Source organism: Morone saxatilis, unplaced genomic scaffold (genome assembly GCF_004916995.1).
Source record: "Morone saxatilis isolate NCDOM2014 unplaced genomic scaffold, NCSU_SB_2.0 Contig17, whole genome shotgun sequence".
Classification (NCBI taxonomy): domain Eukaryota; kingdom Metazoa; phylum Chordata; class Actinopteri; family Moronidae; genus Morone; species Morone saxatilis.
This window is the reverse complement of record NW_023339729.1, coordinates 15,373,071-15,385,202: the sequence shown is the minus strand read 5'-3', so window position 1 is coordinate 15,385,202 and position 12,132 is coordinate 15,373,071. Positions and strand designations below refer to the sequence as shown.

The 12,132-nt window shown below is 39.7% G+C and overlaps 1 protein-coding gene across 1 annotated transcript in view; it reads right to left on the bottom strand.

Moving 5' to 3' along the window:
• zcchc7 (zinc finger, CCHC domain containing 7) overlaps nucleotides 1–606 on the bottom strand; it is a 44,224-nt gene extending 43,618 nt beyond the window's left edge. Inside the window, exon 1 of the mRNA XM_035660002.1 lies at nucleotides 469–606. The gene's annotated coding sequence lies outside the window, so the exon portion shown is untranslated. The remainder of the gene's footprint in view (nucleotides 1–468) is intronic.
• Between the last annotated feature and the right edge of the window lie 11,526 nt (nucleotides 607–12,132).

Here is a 12,132-nt window from a genome sequence, read left to right as displayed (position 1 = left end):
GTTGGTCAGGGATACACACACACACACACACACACACACACACAACTGATTACACTATAAATACAAACAAAACAGCATCAATCTCAGTTTAATAGGTAAAAAAAGCATCGCGCTGTAGTTAGCTCGGTTGTAGCCGCGGCTAGCTACATGCTAACGAGCTAGCAGGTAGACAGTAGCACAGTTAGCTCAGCTCGGTACTGTCGCTGTTAACTGGACCCAAAACACAGAACCGCCGGAACAACTGTCGATGAGCTCCAGTCACTTGTACTCCCAGATGTCGACAGTCCCCGTTAGCATGTGTCTCCCCTGTCCGTCCACGTGTTTATGAGCAGCCGGTCGGATGTAAACAATGAAGCTCTTCAGCCACAAACACGTGTGAAAGAAAACGCACACGTGGACAATAGGTAGCCCCACTCAGAGTAAACAGTGTACATGTTAAGTATTTGCTGTCAGTCGGCATCAGCTCACCTTTATCCGACAAACTGGAGAGGTTAGAGAGTCGGAGCTGCTTCCAGCGAGAGGCAGACACACAAACAACTTCCGGGTCTGTCCGGATGAAAGAGGTTGGCCGACCGTAATGTTTCACTGCGCGCTGCTGAGCGGATTACTATCGGGGGGTCACTGTGATTGTGCCGGACAGTGTCGTGAAATATGGTGGCAAAACGTCAGTAATTAATGTAAAGTTCGGATATTGTTAGATTAGAGTTTAAAATGTGAGGCTGGAGGGATTTTTATATGTTTAAGGTAATCCAGTTCCAACACTTGAATCAGTCAGGACTAGAGCCAGGATTTTAGAAATATTATTATTAGAATTATAAGTGCCATCTTAAATCTGCAGACTTTATCATAGCTGGAGCATAGGTCATTTTGACCAGACACCAGGAACACGTTTTAGTGGATCTTTTAGTAATTTAAGATTTTAGAGTGGAAAACAGAATGGAAAGAAAGTTAATAAATAGTTGACAGAGGTAAAATAGAAAACCTTCTATGACCCTGCAAACTTACAACCTGTGACTGTCAGTAATGAAAGGTTTTTCTCTGCAAGTTTTGGTATTGGCCCATATCACTGTTACCTATAATATACGTATATATCCTGATGATACAAAAGGAACATAATTATACAATTATCCAACAGTTTAATTGTAACAGTGTTTCGGCCACCAAGATTCCATAAAATTACCTAATCTGTGATGTGAAGAAATTAATTTGGGCCTATATGTTTAGAACAGAGGATGTGTAGGTCACAGTCTCTCATGATTTCATCAGTGTAATTTAAGGAGGTAGTGGGAAGATTTAAGGGAAAGAAAAAATATATAATCTATGATGGAAACTTATTACAATATCCATTTTGTCTTTGTTGTTTTCTCTGTGTGTTATCTCTTTTTATACTCTGCCTATTATAAATCATCATCTGAAACTATAGGTTAAGGTCTAAAAAATAAAAAAAATCCTAAAAAATCTGTTATGTCCTGGTGGCCAAGGGGATGGGGATGCTGATCATGTGGTAATGGCATCCCCAGTTCAAGTCCAGCCGGGAGTTCTTTGTTGCCTGTCAATCCCTGTCTCTCTTAATAACCACTAATCTCTTCCAACAACACTTCCAAAAAACAGGAGATCTGAATAACAGTGCTGGCTGAACTACTCTACTCTCTACTGTTATGCAAAATATTATCATCTTATGGTTGTACATATTCTGTGTACATCATTGTACTCTGATTATACAATGTAATTATTAAAGTTGATGTGGAATTGTAAACTGGGGTACTTCTAAAGCATCATATGTCTTTCTGCAGACAAAAGGTCCAGCAGGTCCCTACACTGTGTTTCACTACACAGACTATTGTCAGTCTGATGGATGTTGGGCGTTTTCACCTTCCTCAATAAGGCACCAATATTAACTATGAAATGCTGGAAAGTGTGCATGTGCACACTCGGTGCGCATGCATGTCTGAGTGACTAGTATGGACCTTCAGGCTTGTGCTATTATTACATGTTGATGGGAATGTAAATCTATATGTAAATGTAATTCAACAGACTGACTATCGCCATCAGTCATATTTATAACACGTAGAATACAGCAAAATTATGCCAACTTGGCTCTCGTGCAGACTGTGTAGCATTAACATCCATCTTTTCCCCCCTTCCATATCATGAGAATAATTGTGAACTCGGTATATCTAACTATAGGCGTCGCCATCATAATGATAGTGAGCGAATGGGGTTATGATAGGGAATCAGAGGGTGAATGCCATCTGATTCCCAAGGTTTCTCCATGCGTGTCAACACAGGAAAGGCCATCACAGAGTTGAATTGTTTCCTTTCAAAGGTTACGCTGCACCTCATGTCTCAACACTATCACCTCTTTTAGCCCATGTATACATCTGACGCACACACACACACACACATACACACACTTAATATCCTGCATCTGTTTTGTTTTTGGGAAGTGCACATGGGGGACCTCTACCTTCTCTGCTCCCCATATCTCTCTAAATTGGATGCAGGTTTGGGATGCCTCACTGCCTCAGTGAAATTGTGATGTGGCTGCCTGATTTTGGGTTCCATGCATTTGACGGTATTTACTATTATTATTTTAAAAAAGGTAGAGGAGACCGGCTGAATGGTGGCATCTGGTTCAGCAGTTCATCTCTGAGCGTCCAGACCACTGGCGTGTTGAAGATGGATGGAGAGTCCTGGACAGGGATTTAAAGTCCCCCGATTTCCAATCACACATTTCTGAGGGATGGTTCTGCCTGATGAATGATCTTTATTGAGGAGAAGGAGTTAAAAGAAGCATGTCATTGCTCTCACTCGATGGTGTTTGTATGTGCCATGATGGCTCCTACTTTCATTTGGCGCCAGATGCTGCAGTCAACATTTTCAATGGAGTGTTTTATCAAAACACGATTCTCGTCAGCCGCTCTGGTGTATTGGCAATACTCTGCAACTGATGGACATTTGTGTACAAAAGTACTTGTCTTAAGGCCAAAAATGCCCTAACTGCGTCCTCAACACTGCTATTGCTTGGATTTAGTGTGTGATAAGACTCTAATGGGAGGATTTTACAGAGACTGTACTAAAAGTCATAATAATATGTTGTTTTCATGAGGTGCTTCTTGATAAATGTTCCACAAAAAGGAAATAACTACAGCTGAAAGAATGTCTAATATCTAATAATAGAATGAATCTGCCACTATTTTGATCATCAACTAACTGTCTAAAATTCTAAAAAAAATAACTGGTTTCATCTTCTCAAATGTGAATATTTTCTTGTTTTCTTTGTCTTCTACACTAAACTAAATATTTTGGGGTTTTGGTCATCTGGACATTGGACATTTACTTATTTATTAACTGTTTTCTGACACTCTATCAACCAAACAACTGATTAATTGAGAAGAGATAATGCACATCAGTAGATAATGGTTTCAGCCCTAGAAATAATTTGTAAGGTGACTTAAAGACATGTTAGCACCTGAGCACCTGCTCAGATGTAGATCCCAACCGTAACTGGTTGCATCAGCTTGTTTCAGTTCTGTAGCGACAGTTCTGTTGAAAACAAATCTGCTTCCCTTTCTGCTGTTGTTGCAGGCTTCCTTGTTACTGTATGTATGTAAATACAACCAGACAGCTAGTATCAAAGCAGCCAGGCAGAAGGAATTCCTTCGAAAAAAAAAGACTCGCCCTGGATCAGCGCTTCTGAACAAAAATGGCTCCCATGCATCACCCATATGGGGCCCTCTGTGCTGGAGTCTTCGCAAACACCGGATGTACAGCATTTGTGAACCTAAAGTCCCATCAGCAGTGTTTTTCCTTCACTGCATCACACAGACTCTTTTGTATCACTTCAGTGCAAGTTAGATCTTTTCAATCATATTAACATAGGTGTTATATTTTTATATTTTCATAAAGTAATGGATATCAAAGAGCTTTGCAGGATAAGAAACTGATGGTGTATTAGAGAGATTCAGTAGATTCTGAAGTTAATATGCCAAGTAGAGCATGTCGTAATCAGCGGCAAAGCTCACATGCAGGAAGAAACAAATGATAAAACACAGCCGGAGGGGAATGATGACTTGTCACAGGGGCAAAGCCTGAGATTCCGAGCCATGTAACAGAATATTTCTTTGGTTTCTCTGTCGTAGTGATATTTTAGTAGGCCCCCAGACACGCTATAGGTAACATTGCTCTGCCCCTAGAATTGACACCTTTTAGGCCACTAACTCTGATACTTGCTCGTCATACATCATAAAGCAGGATTCACATGCTGCTCTTGATGCACTTTTAATTCAGGAAATGACATTGCAGTTACATGGTCATTGTTTTAGATCAGTGGTTCCTAACCTGGAAGTTGGGATCCAAAAGAAGTATGTGGGTTCACCAGTAATCAAGGTATAGAAAACATAAAAAAATGTTAACACAAGATTATGTTTTTTAATTTTGCTTTTACGTTGTTATTGTGAAATGCTGGATAATTCAGGTCTCTAAAAAGTCTTCACATTATGGTATGGAGATATGGATATCGTTAATGCTCAATCATGGTACATGTAATTTCATATCACAGTATTTATTACATTTTGTAAATCAGTTAAAAAACTGTTTAATATTCAGATACGGTTTTTTTTGTATGAAAACTAACAGAATAAATACCCTACAAATCAAAGGACTTTATCACATTGATGCAACAATAATAATAAAACAAATATTAAATTGTCCTGCTCATTGATTTGCAACACGGCCCACAGTGGCTCGACAGCCGTCTAATGGTATATATCATCATTGCCTTGCATGCTTGAATGTATTGCATCATTGTTTGCTTGTTTATTTATATAAGGAGGGAAAATACACATCAATTAACACTTGAGTCCATCATATAAATGTGCCAGATTTAGCCATACAGGCTCATTTTCATCAGGTTGATGGCATATAAGAGAACATTAAAAGAAAACATACAAAAGCACATAAGCACAGACAGTTAGTAAAACACTGACATTATCGTATAACATATAAAAGACATTAAAGAAAACAGAAGTAAATAAGAAGAGACAAATAGTAAAACAATTACAGAAATACTTCTCCAGATTATGACAGCATATTTGTTTATGCAGTAACTACTGTTTTATAGTTTTGGAGAAAGAGTTGAGAGATGATTAGTTTTGTGTTGCAGGTTCCAAGTATCAGCTGCTCGATAGGGACCCCAAAGGTACTTTATCTATAAGCTATATTTTAAGGGGCTACATGCCAAACAAGTTGGGAACCATAGTTTTAGCAACCAGGATGCCCCCAGATGTACTTTAAGGTCCATATTTGCCAGTATATTTTACACTGGTGTTTCAAATCTCTACTTTTGGCCTCTACTGGGAGTGTCAGACAATCACACTTTTTTAGATTAAATGAATTACAAGTACAGGTAACACACACACACACACACACACACTCCAAGAAACACTTTTTGTGTAGCTCTGTGATCAACATTCTGTAAGTGCTTTCAGCAGGGAAAGACTAGAACAAGAGAACAAGCCTGACAACACCTTTTCAGACTGGACCAAGTGACTTGTGTCTATGGGGATTAAATTTGTGAACAGAAGCTCTATACACTTACACACACACACACACACACACACACTCACCCGCATACACACTCCATCGCCACACGATGCCACAACACCTCTTTCTCAGCTGCGAGTATAAAACCACATTGACAGGAGCCTTGTCCGCTCTTGTCGAATCGTCACGCTGAAATGTTTACCTTTACATACAAATGGCCTGGTGTCATGTTGTGTCACATAATGTTTCATGGACAAATAATGTGTCCCATTTCTCAATCCGCCCCACAGCCCTTAAGCCCCCTTCTAGCTTCTATAGTCACAGCAACACCCAGGCACCATGGCTGCAAAAAGGGAACCTTGTGTCACCACAGTGAAGTGCCACTCTGAATTAAATCCCAGGGATATAGAGGTAAGCTCAATCAGCACTGCGGTGCAGCACTGAGTGTTTTGGGGAAAGCGATGGCAAACACATGGGCACCAGAGGCAAGTTGTTATCACACTGTTTCTCTGTCTTAGTGTACAGAAATGTGAGACAAAGTTGGATCAAAAGGGGTATTATGACAAACCCAAAGGAGCGTTGTTCAAGCCATGCATGAGCTGCCTCAAGTACACGAGTTGGGAACATTAAAAACCTTGAGTTGGACCTTCTGGGTAAGTTAGGGAGTAAAGATTTATTCAAATAGTGTGTTTCAAAGCAAAATTTACACAGTGCTTCACAATAAAAGCACAGAATATGAAGCAGATGCAATAGCAGCAAAAAGGAGCTACGAAACAGAATTAACAAAACAGAAAAAACAAATAAAATAAAAACTACTCAAGATGTAATGGTGAAAGGTAAACTAGTGTTTAGGGGGAAAGTAAATACATGGACTCCCTTTATTTTAAGTCAATCTCCATCTGGGAACATCTGAGTAAGAATAGAGGGGCAACAGGGTATTTTGTAATAATAAATATAATTGATTTAAATAAGTTGTTCCAAAACAAAACCTTTTAGTTAAAGTGGGTCGCTCTTCAGTAAAATCTTAAAATTAACATTCACTAAAAAAGGTAAGTAAGGTCCCTTAAATGATCAAACAACTGATAGACTTATGGACTATCAGTTGTTTAAATGTTTATGAGCTGTGGTGGAAAGTAACTAAGTAGGCTACAGATTACATAAGTACAATTTTGATATACTTTTACTTAACTTGAGTATTTAAATGTTCCGCTCCACTGCAATTCAGAGGCAAATATTGAACTTTACACTCCACTACTTTTATCTGAAGGTTATAGTTATTAAATGTTGCTTACATGTTAATGCATCGGTCCAATCATGTGATGTCTAATAATAAAAGACATAATATAATATAATAAATAACTAAAGCCTTAGTTTTAATCATTTAAGTATTTGATTGTGCTACTTAACATTTTGAAACAAGGAATTTAGCTTGTGAAGAAGTATTTTTGGTATTTCTACCAGCTGCTTAAGTAAAGGACTTTTTCTGAGCCACCAAATCAGACCAGTCATGCAGATGTAATTCTTCATTAACACATCATTGTCCTACCACAACACATGCATTGATCTCAAACTCAGGCCTTTGAACAGTCTTTCCCTGTAGTTTACACTAAATTTGTGAAAGCCAAAAGTCCCAGAGAGACACTGAGCATTTCCTCCTGTGTTTACGTGTTTACTTATTGTTCTAATCCTCCTTTTAGTTCTTCTTTCTAGCGCTTTAATGCGATTTTTTCCGGTTCCGCTCGGTCAGAGCGCGGGTCACCGATCCAACTACTCCCCCTCATATTAATTACATTAATTAGCAAGGGGGTGAAAAACAAACAAGTGATGATTAATATCTAAACTATGGCGAATTCTTTGAGGAGATCCTGTTGGCAAACCAAATGTGGAGCGACACCTCAGTGAGACAAATGAAAAGATATTAGAAGAACTATTTAAGGCTTAAAATAAATTAAAAACAGACATAATATTAGAATTAAGAAATAGCTATAGGGCTAAAGTATTTAATAGAATCTAAATATAATTCAGCCCATTAGACTAAATCTAAAACTGGGCAACTAATGTATTAATTCATATTTTAATTTGTTTTTGATTTAATGTAATGTAATGTAACCAATCTATGCTATTATTGTTACTGTAATGTATTACTACTACTACTAGTACTACTACTAATAATAATACTAATAATAATAATAATGGTAATAATAATAATAATATATAGATTATATTAATTGTATTAAAAGCATTACAAATGTGTTATATTTCTAAATTTAGTGTTGCTTACCTAAAATAAATGCTCTAATATTCACATTTACACCACAGTGAAAATTAATTATCAGGAAAAGCTCAATTAAAATAGGTCTTATTAATCTTATTTCCCTCAAATTGTGACAATTTTATACAATATATATATATATTTTTTTAATGTCTTCATACTGCACAGCCTGGCAACATGACGAAAAAAAGAAAACTTAATGTAGAATAAAATAACTCGGTTTCTTCAAATAGCTCAATAGCAGATAATTGTACAGTCTTTTCTGCGAGCTCACACGTTTAGGAAATGCACTGAATAATCCGCTGCCATGGCCATGCATACAGATTGAACTTTAGGGCCTATAAAGAGATAAGAATGAGGCAAGTCTGCGAGAATTCAAGATCTTTTCCCCCCTTATAGAGAGTCAGTGTTGGCTAGAACTGTATAGAACTCTAACACTGTATCAGTATCTGTTCAGCACCCAGTGGCTTTTAGGTAATTAATATAAAGTATATTTTAAACGACTCACTTTATCCACGCTTCCATATTTTACCCACTTTACCCACTTCCCGCTAACATACACCTTTTTGACTTCAATTCTCTTCTAAACATCTTCTGCTAAGTTCAGCCTTTTTTTCCCTTCCTGATAAGTCAGTAGGCTAATTGATTTATTGGTGTGTGTTTCTTCGCCTCAAGGTCACAGTTGGACCTCCTTTTTGTTTCCCGCCATCACATGGCAACATTAGTATTTATGTTTTGATGTTGTGGGCGCGAGCCGAAGGTCAGGGTCGTAGTGTTGCAGCGCGAGGCGACAAGCAAGAGCAAAATGGGTCGCTGTCTCGCGCTTTGTTCCGCGCTCAATTGTCTCGGGGCTGCGCGTGAACCCTGAGACCTGCAGCTGTCTGGAGGACAGACACGAAAAGGAGAAGGAAGGAGAGGTTAGACACCGAATAAAGAGACACAGCAACTTAAACAAAATACAGTTTGCATCTCAATGTATCTCTCTCACAGTTTGTTAGTCGCCCGGTTGGTTTTTGTGGTAAAATCTTTTTTTTTTTCTCACTTTCAGTCACAGAAATGACTGAGGTGAAGGAAAGTGGCCTTCATTTCAACACCCATCCCTCCCGTTTTGCCTCTGCTGTAAATTATATTTAATTCGACTTGTCCTTTTCACATATTTTCACCTGGTGTGTTATCATTTTGTGATGCCGTATCTGTTGTCCCACAAAGGTGTGCTATTTTTGGTGTATTATCTGGCAAAGAGAGACCCCTTACTCCCGCTTTAAACTCTGGTTAGTTAGTTGAAATGTAGCTGGACGCACTCATGCCTGTCTACTATCATTTCTCCTACAAAGAGAGACTTCCGCTCTTTATACTTTAAGCTTTTGTCCTGAGCTTGGATGTGCAAATATTCACATTGTATTGTGTTGCATTTCTTTTAAAGGCGAAATGTGAGGTTTTTTTATTATTTATTTTATTTCATATTTGAGTTGGCGAGTGTTTGGTGTGTGAGTGGTTTGGTTAATAATAATAAAAAAGAACAAATCATTTTGTAAATAAAGAGTGAACGGGGAAGGGAAAGATGGGAAAGAGTGTTTTTTGTTTTGTATTTTGAGGGGCTTGTCTTGTTTTTTTGGTTTGGCTAACGATAAGCCAAACTAGGTCCTGGGTTACACAGAGCAGGTAGACTACAAATGAGTGGAGTAAACCCTCCTCAGTCGGTCTACAAGGACTGTAAAACCCTGTAAACGGAACAGCCAACGAGAGCACACATGTTCAGGAAATCTTGAATGTCATTGTTCCGCCAGAGAATAAAGTTCTCGATGAGAACTAAACAAAGCGGTGAGTATCAGTATGAGTGGAAATTTTCAGTTGGCAAATTAATATTTAAATTAAACGTTATGCGTGCACAGGTGTGTGTCTGCGAACAATCAGAGCCGAGGACCGGAACTATCCGTTTTGTAACAAAAACTCTGCACACGTTGCATTCAGGAGGGGAAGACTGCACTCTCCGACAGCAGAGCGGTGAAGTTGAAGTTGTAGCCCTGTGTATTGCGCCTGCTCCACAGTCGCTCAGTCCGTGCGTAATGCGTAAAGAGCACCGTGCGTAACAGGTGCACACTGGCAAAGGAGGAGAGAACTTTGGAGAAACTCTCATAAACGCTCTTTTGGAAGTTGCTGAAAGGACACTGAACATAAAATGCACTTAAGAACCAACTTTCTCTTGTTTATAATCCAAACAGAGAAAACTGCACTGGCGTTACGCACACAGGTTAATGTTACCTGCCTACATATCTTGTGCCCCAGAGGAAATTAATCTAACATAAAAGAGAGGGAGTAAGAGAAAGACGGAAAGCAGGGGAAAGTGGGGCGGGGGCGGAAAAGTTTAGTAAAGTGGAACTTGGTAACAGATGCGAGTGAGGGGGGCGCGGCCCTGCAGGGAGGGTGGAGGTTGTTTGGTGTGTGTGTGTGTGTGTGTATGCGTGGCCGCGCGCGCGTGTGAATGCACGTGCACACGCATTGCATTTGTGTGTGCAAGCTCGCGCAGGAAAGGGACAGGACATGAGCGCACATTGAGAGAGCGGCTCTTTTACTCGGCGTGATCATTTCACGCTTCCCCCCGAAGCCTTTTTTCCACCTAAAGCGTTTAGTTGCAGCTGACTGAGCACTTGCAGGGAGTGCAATAGGGAGCGGAAGGGTCGAATTATTTCAACCTACAAGTCGCCCCAAAAGTACTGTAGGACGAAAGAAAAAAAAAAGAGAGAGAGAGAAGAAAACAGTGCCGGAGTGTGAGGGAGGAGAGAGAGGGAGAGAGAGAGGGGAAGAGAGGGAGAGGGAGAGAGGGAGAGGGAGAGAGAGTGTGTGTAAGCCGGATGCACAATGAAGCGTTTGAGAGCTCACAGACTCAAATGTTGCTCTCACATTATGTTGCAGAAATATGCAAACATGTGCAGAGATTTAATGTTGGTGTGTGTTCATATGAGAGAGAGAGAGAGAGAGAGAGAGAAGGGGGAGCTTATTCAATCCAAAGCCTGTAAAAGAAAAAAGCTGATTGTGTGAGAAGAAAAAAGCCCCACTGTTGTTAGTTAGACAGAGACGCGCTACATGAACGTGTAAACCAGGAAACTTAGTTATTAAGAGTGTTTTCTTCTGGTTTCTATACTTTATAGTCCCTAACCAGACAATAAAATATAAAATATAAATATACAATAATATAAAACATACAATACTTAGGGTTAGTGCAAACAGGCAGATGGAAATAGCAGCAGAAAAATGAAAAACTAAACTAAAATTTGCAACAATAACAACAAAAGAGTGATCATGTGTCTGTCTGTCATTGTTCCTCTTCACACACTTTTCTTATAGAAGAAGCCCTGAAGAGGGTCGTATAATATCTCCAATGAGTCTGACTTTTATTTCCCTTTGTGATGTCCCCACTGCCCTCTTCATTGTTCACTGTGTGCCTGCAGCTGAATGCACACTCACTGTACAGAAACACAGAGGTGCTTCTGTCCTCGAAAGCTAACTGGTTGCGAAGTAAAAACCTGTTTAAATCTTTACATATCGAGTCAGTAAATCGATTTTTAAAACGTTTCATCACCTCTGCTTTTAGATAATCACTATAATAAAATGATAATGTGTAGTTTGACATCTGCTCTCCACCTCCAGCTCCAAGTCTGGCCCCCAAACCCACCGGAGCCTCTCCAACGCCCCCAGATCCAAACGCAGTCCCACCCAAACCTACAGCTGCTGCCCCGGTCACAGCCCCCAAACCTCCAGGACCGGCTCCAGCTCTGAGGAAAGGCCCCGTGGTCCAGACCAAACCAGAAACTACCGGCACCGCGAACACAAACTGCACTGACCCTCCTCTCCCTCCACGGTAAGAGACAGGTTTGCATCCGCGGTGATAATCCAGGAGGAGCGTGAACCGTGAAATATGAGTCCGCCGTCCGACACAAGTGAGGAGGCCTTGTAATTAAATTGGGATTACGCTGCTCAGGGTTGAATCTCCGGAAAGACGAGAATGTGCCGGTCTTTATTTCGGAGGTCACGCTGCGGCGATAGTTCCCAGTGAACGTGAGACTGATTCATAGAGACATCGTATTCTCATTATCTTCATCATTCAATACGTTTACACTCATTTCATTCATTTTAATCACAATTCAAAGCACTATTAAGTTCTCCGTCATCTTAACATCTGAACCAGGTAATCCAGGTCAAATTAAGGTCATAACAGAAGTAAACACGCCTTTTATGAGCGTGCCTGCAAAGCACACTACTATTATTCCTCGTACTTAATAAACTTAAACTTAAACTTATTCTTCCGTACGTTTTTC